The sequence below is a fragment of the Clarias gariepinus genome, chromosome 25 (assembly GCF_024256425.1).
Source record: "Clarias gariepinus isolate MV-2021 ecotype Netherlands chromosome 25, CGAR_prim_01v2, whole genome shotgun sequence".
NCBI lineage: Eukaryota > Metazoa > Chordata > Actinopteri > Siluriformes > Clariidae > Clarias > Clarias gariepinus.
Genome location: NC_071124.1, coordinates 14331653 through 14348857, shown reverse-complemented (window position 1 = coordinate 14348857; position 17205 = coordinate 14331653). Strand labels below are relative to the sequence as shown.

The following is a 17205-nucleotide window of genomic DNA, read 5'->3' as shown; positions in this document are numbered from 1 at the left end:
TAAGCAAATAGCTGTCAGTCTTTTTTAAAGCTTGTGAACTTTTTCTTGAACACGCTAACAAGTTCACCTTCATCATCAGAGCCAAAAATCCTAGCAGAAGTTAGGTTTGTGCAGTGTTTGTGATGCTAAATACTATCTGTCGACCATGCTAACCGCCTCCCCCAGCACCAGCCTGTGGGTTCAAAGACGCCATGCAAGCATTGGTGGTTCAGTGGTAGAATTCTCGCCTGCCACGCGGGAGGCCTGGGTTCGATTCCCGGCCAATGCACAGGCTTCTTGTTTATGACCATGCTCAAGCAGGGTTGGCCACATGAGAGATCCAGACAGCCACATCAAACTGCAAGACACTTGCTTCCTAATCTGAGCTGAGTGGCTTAAATATAGAGACAGATAGCGGGCATTCTAGGTCTTGGGACTGCTAGAAGACCTGCTTCTCTAATATTAGGGGTAAAGCTGTCAGTCTTTAGCAAAACTTGTGGATTTTTTCGTGAATGCACCAACAACTTCACTCTAACCATCAAACGATGCTCAAGCAGGGTTGACTAGCTGAAAGATTCATACAGCCACATAAAAGTCCCCTGCAAGAAGGAAAAAAAACTCCCCTGCTACCTGCTGACTGGCTTCAAGAACGAGACAGATAGCAGACCTTCTAGGTCAAGGGACTGCTAGAAGACCTGCTTCTCTAATATTAGGGGTAAAGCTGTCAGTCTTTATCAAAACTTGTGGATTTTTTCGTGAATGCACCAACAACTTCACTCTAACCATCAAACAACATCAAAACGTGCCACATAAAACTGGCTTCAAAAGAGACACAGTAAGCAGACCTGCTAGGTCTAGGGACTGCTGGAAGGCCTGCTTTTCCATGGTCTTGCAAAATATATCATCTAGCCTAAAATTAAGCAAATAGCTGTCAGTCTTTATTAAAGCTTGTGAAGTTTTTCTTGAACACGCTAACAAGTTCACCTTCATCATCAGAGCCAAAAATCCTAGCAGAAGTTAGGTTTGTGCAGTGTTTGTGATGCTAAATACTATCTGTCGACCATGCTAACCGCCTCCCCCAGCACCGGCCTGGGGGCCTGCCACGCGGGAGGCCCGGGTTCGATTCCCGGCCAATGCACAGGCTTCTTGTTTAAGACCATGCTCAAGCAGGGTTGGCCACATGAGAGATCCAGACAGCCACATAAAACTGCAAGACACTTGCTTCCTAATCTGAGCTGAGTGGCTTAAATATAGAGACAGAGAGCGGACATTCTAGGTCTTGGGACTGCTAGAAGACCTGCTTCTCTAATATTAGGGGTAAAGCTGTCAGTCTTTAGCAAAACTTGTGGATTTTTTCGTGAATGCACCAACAACTTCAATCTAACCATCAAACGATGCTCAAGCAGGGTTGACTAGCTGAAAGATTCATACAGCCACATAAAAGTCCCCTGCAAGAAGGAAAAAAAACTCCCCTGCTACCTGCTGACTGGCTTCAAGAACGAGACAGATAGCAGACCTTCTAGGTCAAGGGACTGCTAGAAGACCTGCTTCTCTAATATTAGGGGTAAAGCTGTCAGTCTTTATCAAAACTTGTGGATTTTTTCGTGAATGCACCAACAACTTCACTCTAACCATCAAACAACATCAAAACGTGCCACATAAAACTGGCTTCAAAAGAGACACAGTAACCAGACCTGCTAGGTCTAGGGACTGCTGGAAGGCCTGCTTTTCCATGGTCTTGCAAAATATATCATCTAGCCTAAAATTAAGCAAATAGCTGTCAGTCTTTATTAAAGCTTGTGAACTTTTTCTTGAACACGCTAACAAGTTCACCTTCATCATCAGAGCCAAAAATCCTATCAGAAGTTAGGTTTGTGCAGTGTTTGTGATGCTAAATACTATCTGTCGACCATGCTAACCGCCTCCCCCAGCACCAGCCTGTGGGTTCAAAGATGGCATGCAAGCATTGGTGGTTCAGTGGTAGAATTCTCGCCTGCCACGCGGGAGGCCCGGGTTCGATTCCCGGCCAATGCACAGGCTTCTTGTTTGTGACCATGCTCAAGCAGGGTTGGCCACATGAGAGATCCAGACAGCCACATAAAACTGCAAGACACTTGCTTCCTAATCTGAGCTGAGTGGCTTAAATATAGCGACAGATAGCGGACATTCTAGGTCTTGGGACTGCTAGAAGACCTGCTTCTCTAATATTAGGGGTAAAGCTGTCAGTCTTTAGCAAAACTTGTGGATTTTTTCGTGAATGCACCAACAACTTTACTCTAACCATCAAACGATGCTCAAGCAGGGTTGACTAGCTGAAAGATTCATACAGCCACATAAAAGTCCCCTGCAAGAAGGAAAAAAAACTCCCCTGCTACCTGCTGACTGGCTTCAACAACGAGACAGATAGCAGACCTTCTAGGTCAAAGGACTGCTAGAAGACCTACTTCTCTAATATTAGGGGTAAAACTGTCAGTCTTTATCAAAACCAATAACTTCACTCTAACCATCAAACAACATCAAAACGTGCCACATAAAACTCGCTTCAAAAGAGACACAGTAAGCAGACCTGCTAGGTCTAGGGACTGCTGGAAGGCCTGCTTTTCCATGGTCTTGCAAAATATATCATCTAGCCTAAAATTAGACAAAAAGCTGTCAGTCTTTATTAAAACTTGTGAACTTTTTCTTGAACACGCTAACAAGTTCACCTTCATCATCAGAGCCAAAAATCCTAGCAGAAGTTAGGTTTGTGCAGTGTTTGTGATGCTAAATACTATCTGTCGACCATGCTAACCGCCTCCCCCAGCACCGGCCTGGGGGTTCAAAGATGGTATGCAAGCGTTGGTGGTTCAGTGGTAGAATTCTCGCCTGCCACGCGGGAGGCCCGGGTTCGATTCCCGGCCAATGCACAGGCTTCTTGTTTAAGACCATGCTCAAGCAGGGTTGGCCACATGAGCGATCCAGACAGCCACATAAAACTTGCTTCCTAATCTGAGCTGAGTGGCTTAAATATAGAGACAGATAGCGGACATTCTATGCCTTGCGACTGCTAGAAGACCTGCTTCTCTAATATTAGGGTTAAAGCTGTCAGTCTTTAGCAAAACTTGTGGATTTTTTCGTGAATGCACCAACAACTTCACTCTAACCATCAAACGATGCTCAAGCAGGGTTGACTAGCTGAAAAATTCATACAGCCACATAAAAGTCCCCTGCAAGAAGGAAGCTGTCAGTCTTTATTAAAGCTTGTGAACTTTTTCTTGAACACGCTAACAAGTTCACCTTCATCATCAGAGCCAAAAATCCTAGCAGAAGTTAGGTTTGTGCAGTTTTTGTGATGCTAAATACTATCTGTCGACCATGCTAACCGCCTCCCCCAGCACCGGCCTGTGGGTTCAAAGATGGCATGCAAGCATTGGTGGTTCAGTGGTAGAATTCTCGCCTGCCACGCGGGAGGCCCGGGTTCGATTCCCGGCCAATGCACAGGCTTCTTGTTTAAGACCATGCTCAAGCAGGGTTGGCCACATGAGAGATCCAGACAGCCACATAAAACTTGCTTCCTAATCTGAGCTGAGTGGCTTAAATATAGAGACAGATAGCGGACATTCTATGCCTTGCGACTGCTAGAAGACCTGCTTCTCTAATACTAGGGTTAAAGCTGTCAGTCTTTAGCAAAACTTGTGGATTTTTTCGTGAATGCACCAACAACTTCACTCTAACCATCAAACGATGCTCAAGCAGGGTTGACTAGCTGAAAGATTCATACAGCCACATAAAAGTCCCCTGCAAGAAGGAAGCTGTCAGTCTTTATTAAAGCTTGTGAACTTTTTCTTGAACACGCTAACAAGTTCACCTTCATCATCAGAGCCAAAAATCCTAGCAGAAGTTAGGTTTGTGCAGTTTTTGTGATGCTAAATACTATCTGTCGACCATGCTAACCGCCTCCCCCAGCACCGGCCTGTGGGTTCAAAGATGGCATGCAAGCATTGGTGGTTCAGTGGTAGAATTCTCGCCTGCCACGCGGGAGGCCCGGGTTCGATTCCCGGCCAATGCACAGGCTTCTTGTTTAAGACCATGCTCAAGCAGGGTTGGCCACATGAGAGATCCAGACAGCCACATAAATCTCCCCTGCAAGACACTTGCTTCCTAATCTGAGCTGAGTGGCTTAAATATAGAGACAGATAGTGGACATTCTATGTCTTGGGACTGCTAGAAGACCTGCTTCTCTAATATTAGGGGTAAAGCTGTCAGTCTTTAGCAAAACTTGTGGATTTTTTCGTGAATGCACCAACAACTTCACTCTAACCATCAAACGATGCTCAAGCAGGGTTGACTAGCTAAAAGATTCATACAGCCACATAAAAGTCCCCTGCAAGAAGGAAAAAAAATCTCCCTTGCTACCTGCTGACTGGCTTCAACAACGAGACAGATAACAGACCATGCTCAAGCAGGGTTGGCCACATGAGAGATCCAGACAGCCACATAAAACTCCCCTGCAAGACACTTGCTTCCTAATCTGAGCTGAGTGGCTTAAATATAGAGACAGATAGTGGACATTCTATGTCTTGGGACTGCTAGAAGACCTGCTTCTCTAATATTAGGGGTAAAGCTGTCAGTCTTTAGCAAAACTTGTGGATTTTTTCGTGAATGCACCAACAACTTTACTCTAACCATCAAACGATGCTCAAGCAGGGTTGACTAGCTGAAAGATTCATACAGCCACATAAAAGTCCCCTGCAAGAAGGAAAAAAAACTCCCCTGCTACCTGCTGACTGGCTTCAACAACGAGACAGATAGCAGACCTTCTAGGTCAAGGGACTGCTGGAAGACCTGCTTCTCTAATATTAGGGGTAAAACTGTCAGTCTTTATCAAAACTTGTGGATTTTTTCGTGAATGCACCAATAACTTCACTCTAACCATCAAACAACATCAAAACGTGCCACATAAAACTGGCTTCAAAAGAGACACAGTAAGCAGACCTGCTAGGTCTAGGGACTGCTGGAAGGCCTGCTTTTCCATGGTCATGCAAAATATATCATCTAGCCTAAAATTAAGCAAAAAGCTGTCAGTCTTTATTAAAAATTGTGAACTTTTTCTTGAACACGCTAACAAGTTCACCTTCATCATCAGAGCCAAAAATCCTAGCAGAAGTTAGGTTTGTGCAGTGTTTGTGATGCTAAATACTATCTGTCGACCATGCTAACCGCCTCCCCCAGCACCGGCCTGGGGGTTCAAAGACGGTATGCAAGCATTGGTGGTTCTGTGGTAGAATTCTCACCTGCCACGCGGGAGGCCCAGCTTCGATTCCTGGCCAATGCACAGGCTTCTTGTTTAAGACCATGCTCAAGCAGGGATGGCCACATGAGCGATCCAGACAGCCACATAAAACTTGCTTCCTAATCTGAGCTGAGTGGCTTAAATATAGAGACAGATAGCGGACATTCTATGCCTTGCGACTGCTAGAAGACCTGCTTCTCTAATATTAGGGTTAAAGCTGTCAGTCTTTAGCAAAACTTGTGGATTTTTTCGTGAATGCACCAACAACTTCACTCTAACCATCAAACGATGCTCAAGCAGGGTTGACTAGCTGAAAAATTCATACAGCCACATAAAAGTCCCCTGCAAGAAGGAAGCTGTCAGTCTTTATTAAAGCTTGTGAACTTTTTCTTGAACACGCTAACAAGTTCACCTTCATCATCAGAGCCAAAAATCCTAGCAGAAGTTAGGTTTGTGCAGTTTTTGTGATGCTAAATACTATCTGTCGACCATGCTAACCGCCTCCCCCAGCACCGGCCTGTGGGTTCAAAGATGGCATGCAAGCATTGGTGGTTCAGTGGTAGAATTCTCGCCTGCCACGCGGGAGGCCCGGGTTCGATTCCCGGCCAATGCACAGGCTTCTTGTTTAAGACCATGCTCAAGCAGGGTTGGCCACATGAGAGATCCAGACAGCCACATAAAACTTGCTTCCTAATCTGAGCTGAGTGGCTTAAATATAGAGACAGATAGCGGACATTCTATGCCTTGCGACTGCTAGAAGACCTGCTTCTCTAATACTAGGGTTAAAGCTGTCAGTCTTTAGCAAAACTTGTGGATTTTTTCGTGAATGCACCAACAACTTCACTCTAACCATCAAACGATGCTCAAGCAGGGTTGACTAGCTGAAAGATTCATACAGCCACATAAAAGTCCCCTGCAAGAAGGAAGCTGTCAGTCTTTATTAAAGCTTGTGAACTTTTTCTTGAACACGCTAACAAGTTCACCTTCATCATCAGAGCCAAAAATCCTAGCAGAAGTTAGGTTTGTGCAGTTTTTGTGATGCTAAATACTATCTGTCGACCATGCTAACCGCCTCCCCCAGCACCGGCCTGTGGGTTCAAAGATGGCATGCAAGCGTTGGTGGTTCAGTGGTAAAATTCTCGCCTGCCACGCGGGAGGCCCGGGTGCGATTCCCGACCAATGCATAGGCTTCTTGTTTAAGACCATGCTCAAGCAGGGATGGCCACATGAGAGATCCAGACAGCCACATAAAACTTGCTTCCTAATCTGAGCTGAGTGGCTTAAATATAGAGACAGATAGCGGACATTCTATGTCTTGGGACTGCTAGAAGACCTGCTTCTCTAATATTAGGGGTAAAGCTGTCAGTCTTTAGCAAAACTTGTGGATTTTTTCGTGAATGCACCAACAACTTCACTCTAACCATCAAACGATGCTCAAGCAGGGTTGACTAGCTAAAAGATTCATACAGCCACATAAAAGTCCCCTGCAAGAAGGAAAAAAATCTCCCTTGCTACCTGCTGACTGGCTTCAACAACCAGACAGATAGCAGACCTTCTGGGTCAAGGGACTGCTAGAAGACCTGCTTCTCTAATATTAGGGGTAAAGCTGTCAGTCTTTATCAAAACTTGTGGATTTTTTCGTGAATGCACCAATAACTTCACTCTAACCATTAAACAACATCAAAACGTGCCACATAAAACTGGCTTCAAAAGAGACACAGTAAGCAGACCTGCTAGGTCTAGGGACTGCTGGAAGGCCTGCTTTTCCATGGTCTTGCAAAATATATCATCTAGCCTAAAATTGAGCAAAAAGCTGTCAGTCTTTATTAAAACTTGTGAACTTTTTCTTGAACACGCTGTAACGCTTGGATTTATTAAAATCACTAGTTACTTTGCTACGGGGTCGAGAATCAAAACATGGGCTCGTAAAACTGCACTTCCGCTATTGCGCAACCGTGGCGGGACAATAAAAGACGCGACACAAAACTAGATGTAAACCAAACCAAAGTGTATTATACAAAACAAACCAACAACCAAACAAACAAGGTGCACAAAAACAATATATACAAAATATATACAAATATAAACAAAGGGGTGGAGTGTAAGCGTGTGTGTGTGTGTGTGTGTGTGTATGATAGTCCAGTGTCAATGATATTGTTGTGTGTGAAATGGTGTACGGGAGAGATGGCTCGGTCTCACCGGTTAAGATGGAAAGTCCGGGAGCACGAGAAAACGGAACGAGATGGGTATTGATGTGAGTCAAAGGAAAGTAATCCACGGTAAACAACAACCAATCGCTCTCTCTCTATTCCACCTGCAGCGCGCTGTCTTCATCTCTCCGTCCCGAGCCACTTGCCGGTTCCGGCTTTATACCGGCACACGTGACCCGCCGCCGCTTCCGGGTTCTCTCGCGCTGCGATCGCGCATGCTCGCGAGAGCTTACCCCGTGACCAACACTGTCTATGGGGACAAATAAAACCAGATGGGGCACATTTCATTGCGCAGGTGAGCCGCATTAGCTCCGTAAACTTTTCCCTGCTACTTAAAATGCCCCTTTATGTGGCCGCGCTACAACGCTAACAAGTTCACCTTCATCATCAGAGCCAAAAATCCTAGCAGAAGTTAGGTTTGTGCAGTGTTTGTGATGCTAAATACTATCTGTCGACCATGCTAACCGCCTCCCCCAGCACCGGCCTGGGGGCCTGCCACGCGGGAGGCCAGGGTTCGATTCCCGGCCAATGCACAGGCTTCTTGTTTAAGACCATGCTCAAGCAGGGTTGCCCACATGAGAGATCCAGACAGCCACATAAAACTGCAAGACACTTGCTTCCTAATCTGAGCTGAGTGGCTTAAATATAGAGACAGATAGCGGACATTCTAGGTCTTGGGACTGCTAGAAGACCTGCTTCTCTAATATTAGGGGTAAAGCTGTCAGTCTTTAGCAAAACTTGTGGATTTTTTCGTGAATGCACCAACAACTTTACTCTAACCATCAAACGATGCTCAAGCAGGGTTGACTAGCTGAAAGATTCATACAGCCACATAAAAGTCCCCTGCAAGAAGGAAAAAAAACTCCCCTGCTACCTGCTGACTGGCTTCAACAACGAGACAGATAGCAGACCTTCTAGGTCAAAGGACTGCTAGAAGACCTACTTCTCTAATATTAGGGGTAAAACTGTCAGTCTTTATCAAAACTTGTGGATTTTTTTGTGAATGCACCAATAACTTCACTCTAACCATCAAACAACATCAAAACGTGCCACATAAAACTGGCTTCAAAAGAGACACAGTAAGCAGACCTGCTAGGTCTAGGGACTGCTGGAAGGCCTGCTTTTCCATGGTCTTGCAAAATATATCATCTAGCCTAAAATTAAGCAAAAAGCTGTCAGTCTTTATTAAAACTTGTGAACTTTTTCTTGAACACGCTAACAAGTTCACCTTCATCATCAGAGCCAAAAATCCTAGCAGAAGTTAGGTTTGTGCAGTGTTTGTGATGCTAAATACTATCTGTCGACCATGCTACCCGCCTCCCCCAGCACCGGCCTGGGGGTTCAAAGATGGTATGCAAGCATTGGTGGTTCAGTGGTAGAATTCTCGCCTGCCACGCGGGAGGCCCGGGTTCGATTCCCGGCCAATGCACAGGCTTCTTGTTTAAGACCATGCTCAAGCAGGGTTGGCCACATGAGAGATCCAGACAGCCACATAAAACTTGCTTCCTAATCTGAGCTGAGTGGCTTAAATATAGAGACAGATAGCGGACATTCTATGTCTTGGGACTGCTAGAAGACCTGCTTCTCTAATATTAGGGGTAAAGCTGTCAGTCCTTAGCAAAACTTGTGGATTTTTTCGTGAATGCACCAACAACTTCACTCTAACCATCAAACGATGCTCAAGCAGGGTTGACTAGCTGAAAGATTCATACAGCCACATAAAAGTCCCCTGCAAGAAGGAAAAAAAATCTCCCTTGCTACCTGCTGACTGGCTTTAACAACGAGACAGATAGCAGACCTTCTAGGTCAAGGGACTGCTAGAAGACCTGCTTCTCTAATATTAGGGGTAAAGCTGTCAGTCTTTAGCAAAACTTGTGGATTTTTTCGTGAATGCACCAACAACTTCACTCTAACCATCAAACAACATCAAAACGTGCCACATAAAACTGGCTTCAAAAGAGACACAGTAAGCAGACCTGCTAGGTCTAGGGACTGCTGGAAGGCCTGCTTTTCCATGGTCTTGCAAAATATATCATCTAGCCTAAAATTAAGCAAAAAGCTGTCAGTCTTTATTAAAGCTTGTGAACTTTTTCTTGAACACGCTAACAAGTTCACCTTCATCATCAGAGCCAAAAATCCTAGCAGAAGTTAGGTTTGTGCAGTGTTTGTGATGCTAAATACTATCTGTCGACCATGCTAACCGCCTCCCCCAGCACCGACCTGTGGGTTCAAAGATGGCATGCAAGCATTGGTGGTTCAGTGGTAGAATTCTCCCCTGCCACGCGGGAGGCCTGGGTTCGATTCCCGGCCAATGCACAGGCTTCTTGTTTAAGACCATGCTCAAGCAGGGTTGGCCACATGAGAGATCCAGACAGCCACATAAAACTTGCTTCCTAATCTGAGCTGAGTGGCTTAAATATAGAGACAGATAGCGGACATTCTAGGTCTTGGGACTGCTAGAAGACCTGCTTCTCTAATATTAGGGGTAAAGCTGTCAGTCTTTAGCAAAATTTGTGGATTTTTTCGTGAATGCACCAACAACTTCACTCTAACCATCAAACGATGCTCAAGCAGGGTTGACTAGCTGAAAGATTCATACAGCCACATAAAAGTCCCCTGCAAGAAGGAAAAAAAATCTCCCTTGCTACCTGCTGACTGGCTTTAACAACGAGACAGATAGCAGACCTTCTAGGTCAAGGGACTGCTAGAAGACCTGCTTCTCTAATATTAGGGGTAAAGCTGTCAGTCTTTAGCAAAACTTGTGGATTTTTTCGTGAATGCACCAACAACTTCACTCTAACCATCAAACAACATCAAAACGTGCCACATAAAACTGGCTTCAAAAGAGACACAGTAAGCAGACCTGCTAGGTCTAGGGACTGCTGGAAGGCCTGCTTTTCCATGGTCTTGCAAAATATATCATCTAGCCTAAAATTAAGCAAAAAGCTGTCAGTCTTTATTAAAGCTTGTGAACTTTTTCTTGAACACGCTAACAAGTTCACCTTCATCATCAGAGCCAAAAATCCTAGCAGAAGTTAGGTTTGTGCAGTGTTTGTGATGCTAAATACTATCTGTCGACCATGCTAACCGCCTCCCCCAGCACCGGCCTGTGGGTTCAACGATGGCATGCAAGCATTGGTGGTTCAGTTGTAGAATTCTCGCCTGCCACGTGGGAGGCCAGGGTTCGATTCCCGGCCAATGCACAGGCTTCTTGTTTAAGGCCATGCTCAAGCAGGGTTGGCCACATGAGAGATCCAGACAGCCACATAAAACTCCCCAGCAAGACACTTGCTTCCTGATCTGAGCTGAGTGGCTTAAATATAGAGACAGACAGTGGACATTCTATGTCTTGGGTCTGCTAGAAGACCTGCTTCTCTAATATTAGGGGTAAAGCTGTCAGTCTTTAGCAAAACTTGTGGATTTTTTCGTGAATGCACCAACAACTTCACTCTAACCATCAAACGATGCTCAAGCAGGGTTGACTAGCTGAAAGATTCATACAGCCACATAAAAGTCCCCTGCAAGAAGGAAGCTGGCAGTCTTTATTAAAGCTTGTGAACTTTTTCTTGAACACGCTAACAAGTTCACCTTCATCATCAGAGCCAAAAATCCTAGCAGAAGTTAGGTTTGTGCAGTGTTTGTGATGCTAAATACTATCTGTCGACCATGCTAACTGCCTCCCCCAGCACCGGCCTGTGGGTTCAACGATGGCATGCAAGCATTGGTGGTTCAGTTGTAGAATTCTCGCCTGCCACGCGGGAGGCCCGAGTTCGATTCCCGGCCAATGCACAGGCTTCTTGTTTAAGACCATGCTCAAGCAGGGTTGGCCACATGAGAGATCCAGACAGCCACATAAAACTCCCCTGCAAGACACTTGCTTCCTGATCTGAGCTGAGTGGCTTAAATATAGAGACAGATAGTGGACATTCTATGTCTTGGGACTGCTAGAAGACCTGCTTCTCTAATATTAGGGGTAAAGCTGTCAGTCTTTAGCAAAACTTGTGGATTTTTTCGTGAATGCACCAACAACTTCACTCTAACCATCAAACAACATCAAAACGTGCCACATAAAACTGGCTTCAAAAGAGACACAGTAAGCAGACCTGCTAGGTCTAGGGACTGCTGGAAGGCCTGCTTTTCCATGGTCTTGCAAAATATATCATCTAGCCTAAAATTAAGCAAAAAGCTGTCAGTCTTTATTAAAGCTTGTGAACTTTTTCTTGAACACGCTAACAAGTTCACCTTCATCATCAGAGCCAAAAATCCTAGCAGAAGTTAGGTTTGTGCAGTGTTTGTGATGCTAAATACTATCTGTCGACCATGCTAACCGCCTCCCCCAGCACCGACCTATGGGTTCAAAGATGGCATGCAAGCATTGGTGGTTCAGTGGTAGAATTCTCGCCTGCCATGCGGGAGGCCTGGGTTCGATTCCCGGCCAATGCACAGGCTTCTTGTTTAAGACCATGCTCAAGCAGGGTTGGCCACATGAGAGATCCAGACAGCCACATAAAACTGCAAGACACTTGCTTCCTAATCTGAGCTGAGTGGCTTAAATATAGAGTCAGATAGCGGACATTCTATGTCTTGGGACTGCTAGAAGACCTGCTTCTCTAATATTAGGGGTAAAGCTGTCAGTCTTTAGCAAAACTTGTGGATTTTTTCGTGAATGCACCAACAACTTTACTCTAACCATCAAACGATGCTCAAGCAGGGTTGACTAGCTGAAAGATTCATACAGCCACATAAAAGTCCCCTGCAAGAAGGAAAAAAAACTCCCCTGCTACCTGCTGACTGGCTTCAACAACGAGACAGATAGCAGACCTTCTGGGTCAAGGGACTGCTAGAAGACCTACTTCTCTAATATTAGGGGTAAAACTGTCAGTCTTTATCAAAACCAATAACTTCACTCTAACCATCAAACAACATCAAAACGTGCCACATAAAACTCGCTTCAAAAGAGACACAGTAAGCAGACCTGCTAGGTCTAGGGACTGCTGGAAGGCCTGCTTTTCCATGGTCTTGCAAAATATATCATCTAGCCTAAAATTAAGCAACAAGCTGTCAGTCTTTATTAAAACTTGTGAACTTTTTCTTGAACACGCTAACAAGTTCACCTTCATCATCAGAGCCAAAAATCCTAGCAGAAGTTAGGTTTGTGCAGTGTTTGTGATGCTAAATACTATCTGTCGACCATGCTAACCGCCTCCCCCAGCACCGGCCTGGGGGTTCAAAGATGGTATGCAAGCATTGGTGGTTCAGTGGTAGAATTCTCGCCTGCCACGCGGGAGGCCCGGGTTCGATTCCCAGCCAATGCACAGGCTTCTTGTTTAAGACCATGCTCAAGCAGGGTTGGCCACATGAGAGATCCAGACAGCCACATAAAACTTGCTTCCTAATCTGAGCTGAGTGGCTTAAATATAGAGACAGATAGCGGACATTCTATGTCTTGGGACTGCTAGAAGACCTGCTTCTCTAATATTAGGGGTAAAGCTGTCAGTCTTTAGCAAAACTTGTGGATTTTTTCGTGAATGCACCAACAACTTCACTCTAACCATCAAACGATGCTCAAGCAGGGTTGACTAGCTGAAAGATTCATACAGCCACATAAAAGTCCCCTGCAAGAAGGAAAAAAAATCTCCCTTGCTACCTGCTGACTGGCTTTAACAACGAGACAGATAGCAGACCTTCTAGGTCAAGGGACTGCTAGAAGACCTGCTTCTCTAATATTAGGGGTAAAGCTGTCAGTCTTTAGCAAAACTTGTGGATTTTTTCGTGAATGCACCAACAACTTCACTCTAACCATCAAACAACATCAAAACGTGCCACATAAAACTGGCTTCAAAAGAGACACAGTAAGCAGACCTGCTAGGTCTAGGGACTGCTGGAAGGCCTGCTTTTCCATGGTCTTGCAAAATATATCATCTAGCCTAAAATTAAGCAAAAAGCTGTCAGTCTTTATTAAAGCTTGTGAACTTTTTCTTGAACACGCTAACAAGTTCACCTTCATCATCAGAGCCAAAAATCCTAGCAGAAGTTAGGTTTGTGCAGTGTTTGTGATGCTAAATACTATCTGTCGACCATGCTAACCGCCTCCCCCAGCACCGACCTGTGGGTTCAAAGATGGCATGCAAGCATTGGTGGTTCAGTGGTAGAATTCTCGCCTGCCACGCGGGAGGCCTGGGTTCGATTCCCGGCCAATGCACAGGCTTCTTGTTTAAGACCATGCTCAAGCAGGGTTGGCCACATGAGAGATCCAGACAGCCACATAAAACTGCAAGACACTTGCTTCCTAATCTGAGCTGAGTGGCTTAAATATAGAGACAGATAGCGGACATTCTAGGTCTTGGGACTGCTAGAAGACCTGCTTCTCTAATATTAGGGGTAAAGCTGTCAGTCTTTAGCAAAACTTGTGGATTTTTTCGTGAATGCACCAACAACTTCACTCTAACCATCAAACGATGCTCAAGCAGGGTTGACTAGCTGAAAGATTCATACAGCCACATAAAAGTCCCCTGCAAGAAGGAAAAAAAACCTCCCCTGCTACCTGCCTTCAACAACGAGACAGATAGTAGACGATGCTCAAGCAGGGTTGGCCACATGAGAGATCCAGACAGCCACATAAAACTTGCTTCCTAATCTGAGCTGAGTGGCTTAAATATAGAGACAGATAGCGGACATTCTATGTCTTGGGACTGCTAGAAGACCTGCTTCTCTAATATTAGGGGTAAAGCTGTCAGTCTTTAGCAAAACTTGTGGATTTTTTCGTGAATGCACCAACAACTTCACTCTAACCATCAAACGATGCTCAAGCAGGGTTGACTAGCTGAAAGATTCATACAGCCACATAAAAGTCCCCTGCAAGAAGGAAGCTGTCAGTCTTTATTAAACCTTGTGAACTTTTTCTTGAACACGCTAACAAGTTCACCTTCATCATCAGAGCCAAAAATCCTAGCAGAAGTTAGGTTTGTGCAGTGTTTGTGATGCTAAATACTATCTGTCGACCATGCTAACCGCCTCCCCCAGCACCGGCCTGTGGGTTCAACGATGGCATGCAAGCATTGGTGGTTCAGTTGTAGAATTCTCGCCTGCCACGTGGGAGGCCCGGGTTCGATTCCCGGCCAATGCACAGGCTTCTTGTTTAAGGCCATGCTCAAGCAGGGTTGGCCACATGAGAGATCCAGACAGCCACATAAAACTCCCCTGCAAGACACTTGCTTCCTGATCTGAGCTGAGTGGCTTAAATATAGAGACAGATAGTGGACATTCTATGTCTTGGGTCTGCTAGAAGACCTGCTTCTCTAATATTAGGGGTAAAGCTGTCAGTCTTTAGCAAAACTTGTGGATTTTTTCGTGAATGCACCAACAACTTCACTCTAACCATCAAACGATGCTCAAGCAGGGTTGACTAGCTGAAAGATTCATACAGCCACATAAAAGTCCCCTGCAAGAAGGAAGCTGTCAGTCTTTATTAAAGCTTGTGAACTTTTTCTTGAACACGCTAACAAGTTCACCTTCATCATCAGAGCCAAAAATCCTAGCAGAAGTTAGGTTTGTGCAGTGTTTGTGATGCTAAATACTATCTGTCAACCATGCTAACCGCCTCCCCCAGCACCGGCCTGTGGGTTCAAAGATGGCATGCAAGCATTGGTGGTTCGGTGGTAGAATTCTCGCCTGCCACGCGGGAGGCCCGGGTTCGATTCCCGGCCAATGCACAGGCTTCTTGTTTAAGACCATGCTCAAGCAGGGATGGCCACATGAGAGATCCAGACAGCCACATAAAACTTGCTTCCTAATCTGAGCTGAGTGGCTTAAATATAGAGACAGATAGCGGACATTCTATGTCTTGGGACTGCTAGAAGACCTGCTTCTCTAATATTAGGGGTAAAGCTGTAAGTCTTTAGCAAAACTTGTGGATTTTTTCGTGAATGCACCAAAAAATTCACTCTAACCATCAAACGATGCTCAAGCAGGGTTGACTAGCTGAAAGATTCATACAGCCACATAAAAGTCCCCTGCAAGAAGGAAAAAAATCTCCCTTGCTACCTGCTGACTGGCTTCAACAACGAGACAGATAGCAGACCATGCTCAAGCAGGGTTGGCCACATGAGAGATCCAGACAGCCACATAAAACTCCCCTGCAAGACACTTGCTTCCTAATCTGAGCTGAGTGGCTTAAATATAGAGACAGATAGTGGACATTCTATGTCTTGGGACTGCTAGAAGACCTGCTTCTCTAATATTAGGGGTAAAGCTGTCAGTCTTTAGCAAAACTTGTGGATTTTTTCGTGAATGCACCAACAACTTCACTCTAACCATCAAACGATGCTCAAGCAGGGTTGACTAGCTGAAAGATTCATACAGCCACATAAAAGTCCCCTGCAAGAAGGAAAAAAAAACTCCCCTGCTACCTGCTGACTGGCTTCAACAACGAGACAGATAGCAGACCTTCTAGGTCAAAGGACTGCTAGAAGACCTACTTCTCTAATATTAGGGGTAAAACTGTCAGTCTTTATCAAAACCAATAACTTCACTCTAACCATCAAACAACATCAAAACGTGCCACATAAAACTCGCTTCAAAAGAGACACAGTAAGCAGACCTGCTAGGTCTAGGGACTGCTGGAAGGCCTGCTTTTCCATGGTCTTGCAAAATATATCATCTAGCCTAAAATTAAGCAAAAAGCTGTCAGTCTTTATTAAAACTTGTGAACTTTTTCTTGAACACGCTAACAAGTTCACCTTCATCTTCAGAGCCAAAAATCCTAGCAGAAGTTAGGTTTGTGCAGTGTTTGTGATGCTAAATACTATCTGTCGACCATGCTAACCGCCTCCCCCAGCACCGGCCTGGGGGTTCAAAGATGGTATGCAAGCATTGGTGGTTCAGTGGTAGAATTCTCGCCTGCCACGCGGGAGGCCCGGGTTCGATTCCCGGCCAATGCACAGGCTTCTTGTTTAAGACCATGCTCAAGCAGGGTTGGCCACATGAGAGATCCAGACAGCCACATAAAACTTGCTTCCTAATCTGAGCTGAGTGGCTTAAATATAGAGACAGATAGCGGACATTCTATGTCTTGGGACTGCTAGAAGACCTGCTTCTCTAATATTAGGGTTAAAGCTGTCAGTCTTTAGCAAAACTTGTGGATTTTTTCGTGAATGCACCAAAAACTTCACTCTAACCATCAAACGATGCTCAAGCAGGGTTGACTAGCTGAAAGATTCATACAGCCACATAAAAGTCCCCTGCAAGAAGGAAAAAAAATCTCCCTTGCTACCTGCTGACTGGCTTTAACAACGAGACAGATAGCAGACCTTCTAGGTCAAGGGACTGCTAGAAGACCTGCTTCTCTAATATTAGGGGTAAAGCTGTCAGTCTTTAGCAAAACTTGTGGATTTTTTCGTGAATGCACCAACAACTTCACTCTAACCATCAAACAACATCAAAACGTGCCACATAAAACTGGCTTCAAAAGAGACACAGTAAGCAGACCTGCTAGGTCTAGGGACTGCTGGAAGGCCTGCTTTTCCATGGTCTTGCAAAATATATCATCTAGCCTAAAATTAAGCAAAAAGCTGTCAGTCTTTATTAAAGCTTGTGAACTTTTTCTTGAACACGCTAACAAGTTCACCTTCATCATCAGAGCCAAAAATCCTAGCAGAAGTTAGGTTTGTGCAGTGTTTGTGATGCTAAATACTATCTGTCGACCATGCTAACCGCCTCCCCCAGCACCGACCTGTGGGTTCAAAG

The 17205-nt window shown here is 45.1% G+C and overlaps 12 non-coding genes across 12 annotated transcripts; all 12 read left to right on the top strand.

Annotated features, from left to right (window-relative positions):
* Positions 1 to 197: 197 nt before the first annotated feature.
* On the top strand, positions 198 to 268 carry trnag-gcc (transfer RNA glycine (anticodon GCC)). The gene has a single exon. It is a non-coding gene; the product is annotated as a tRNA-Gly (tRNA).
* Positions 269 to 1942: 1674 nt separating this feature from the next.
* Positions 1943 to 2013, top strand: trnag-gcc (transfer RNA glycine (anticodon GCC)). Its single transcript has one exon. It is a non-coding gene; the product is annotated as a tRNA-Gly (tRNA).
* Positions 2014 to 2814: 801 nt separating this feature from the next.
* trnag-gcc (transfer RNA glycine (anticodon GCC)) lies at positions 2815 to 2885 on the top strand. The gene has a single exon. It is a non-coding gene; the product is annotated as a tRNA-Gly (tRNA).
* Positions 2886 to 3385: 500 nt separating this feature from the next.
* Positions 3386 to 3456, top strand: trnag-gcc (transfer RNA glycine (anticodon GCC)). The gene has a single exon. It is a non-coding gene; the product is annotated as a tRNA-Gly (tRNA).
* A 500-nt stretch (positions 3457 to 3956) lies between these two features.
* On the top strand, positions 3957 to 4027 carry trnag-gcc (transfer RNA glycine (anticodon GCC)). Its single transcript has one exon. It is a non-coding gene; the product is annotated as a tRNA-Gly (tRNA).
* Positions 4028 to 5793: 1766 nt separating this feature from the next.
* Positions 5794 to 5864, top strand: trnag-gcc (transfer RNA glycine (anticodon GCC)). The gene has a single exon. It is a non-coding gene; the product is annotated as a tRNA-Gly (tRNA).
* A 2955-nt stretch (positions 5865 to 8819) lies between these two features.
* Positions 8820 to 8890, top strand: trnag-gcc (transfer RNA glycine (anticodon GCC)). Its single transcript has one exon. It is a non-coding gene; the product is annotated as a tRNA-Gly (tRNA).
* A 2943-nt stretch (positions 8891 to 11833) lies between these two features.
* trnag-gcc (transfer RNA glycine (anticodon GCC)) lies at positions 11834 to 11904 on the top strand. Its single transcript has one exon. It is a non-coding gene; the product is annotated as a tRNA-Gly (tRNA).
* Positions 11905 to 12705: 801 nt separating this feature from the next.
* On the top strand, positions 12706 to 12776 carry trnag-gcc (transfer RNA glycine (anticodon GCC)). Its single transcript has one exon. It is a non-coding gene; the product is annotated as a tRNA-Gly (tRNA).
* An 816-nt stretch (positions 12777 to 13592) lies between these two features.
* Positions 13593 to 13663, top strand: trnag-gcc (transfer RNA glycine (anticodon GCC)). Its single transcript has one exon. It is a non-coding gene; the product is annotated as a tRNA-Gly (tRNA).
* Positions 13664 to 15102: 1439 nt separating this feature from the next.
* On the top strand, positions 15103 to 15173 carry trnag-gcc (transfer RNA glycine (anticodon GCC)). Its single transcript has one exon. It is a non-coding gene; the product is annotated as a tRNA-Gly (tRNA).
* A 1156-nt stretch (positions 15174 to 16329) lies between these two features.
* trnag-gcc (transfer RNA glycine (anticodon GCC)) lies at positions 16330 to 16400 on the top strand. The gene has a single exon. It is a non-coding gene; the product is annotated as a tRNA-Gly (tRNA).
* The last annotated feature ends 805 nt before the right edge of the window (positions 16401 to 17205 follow it).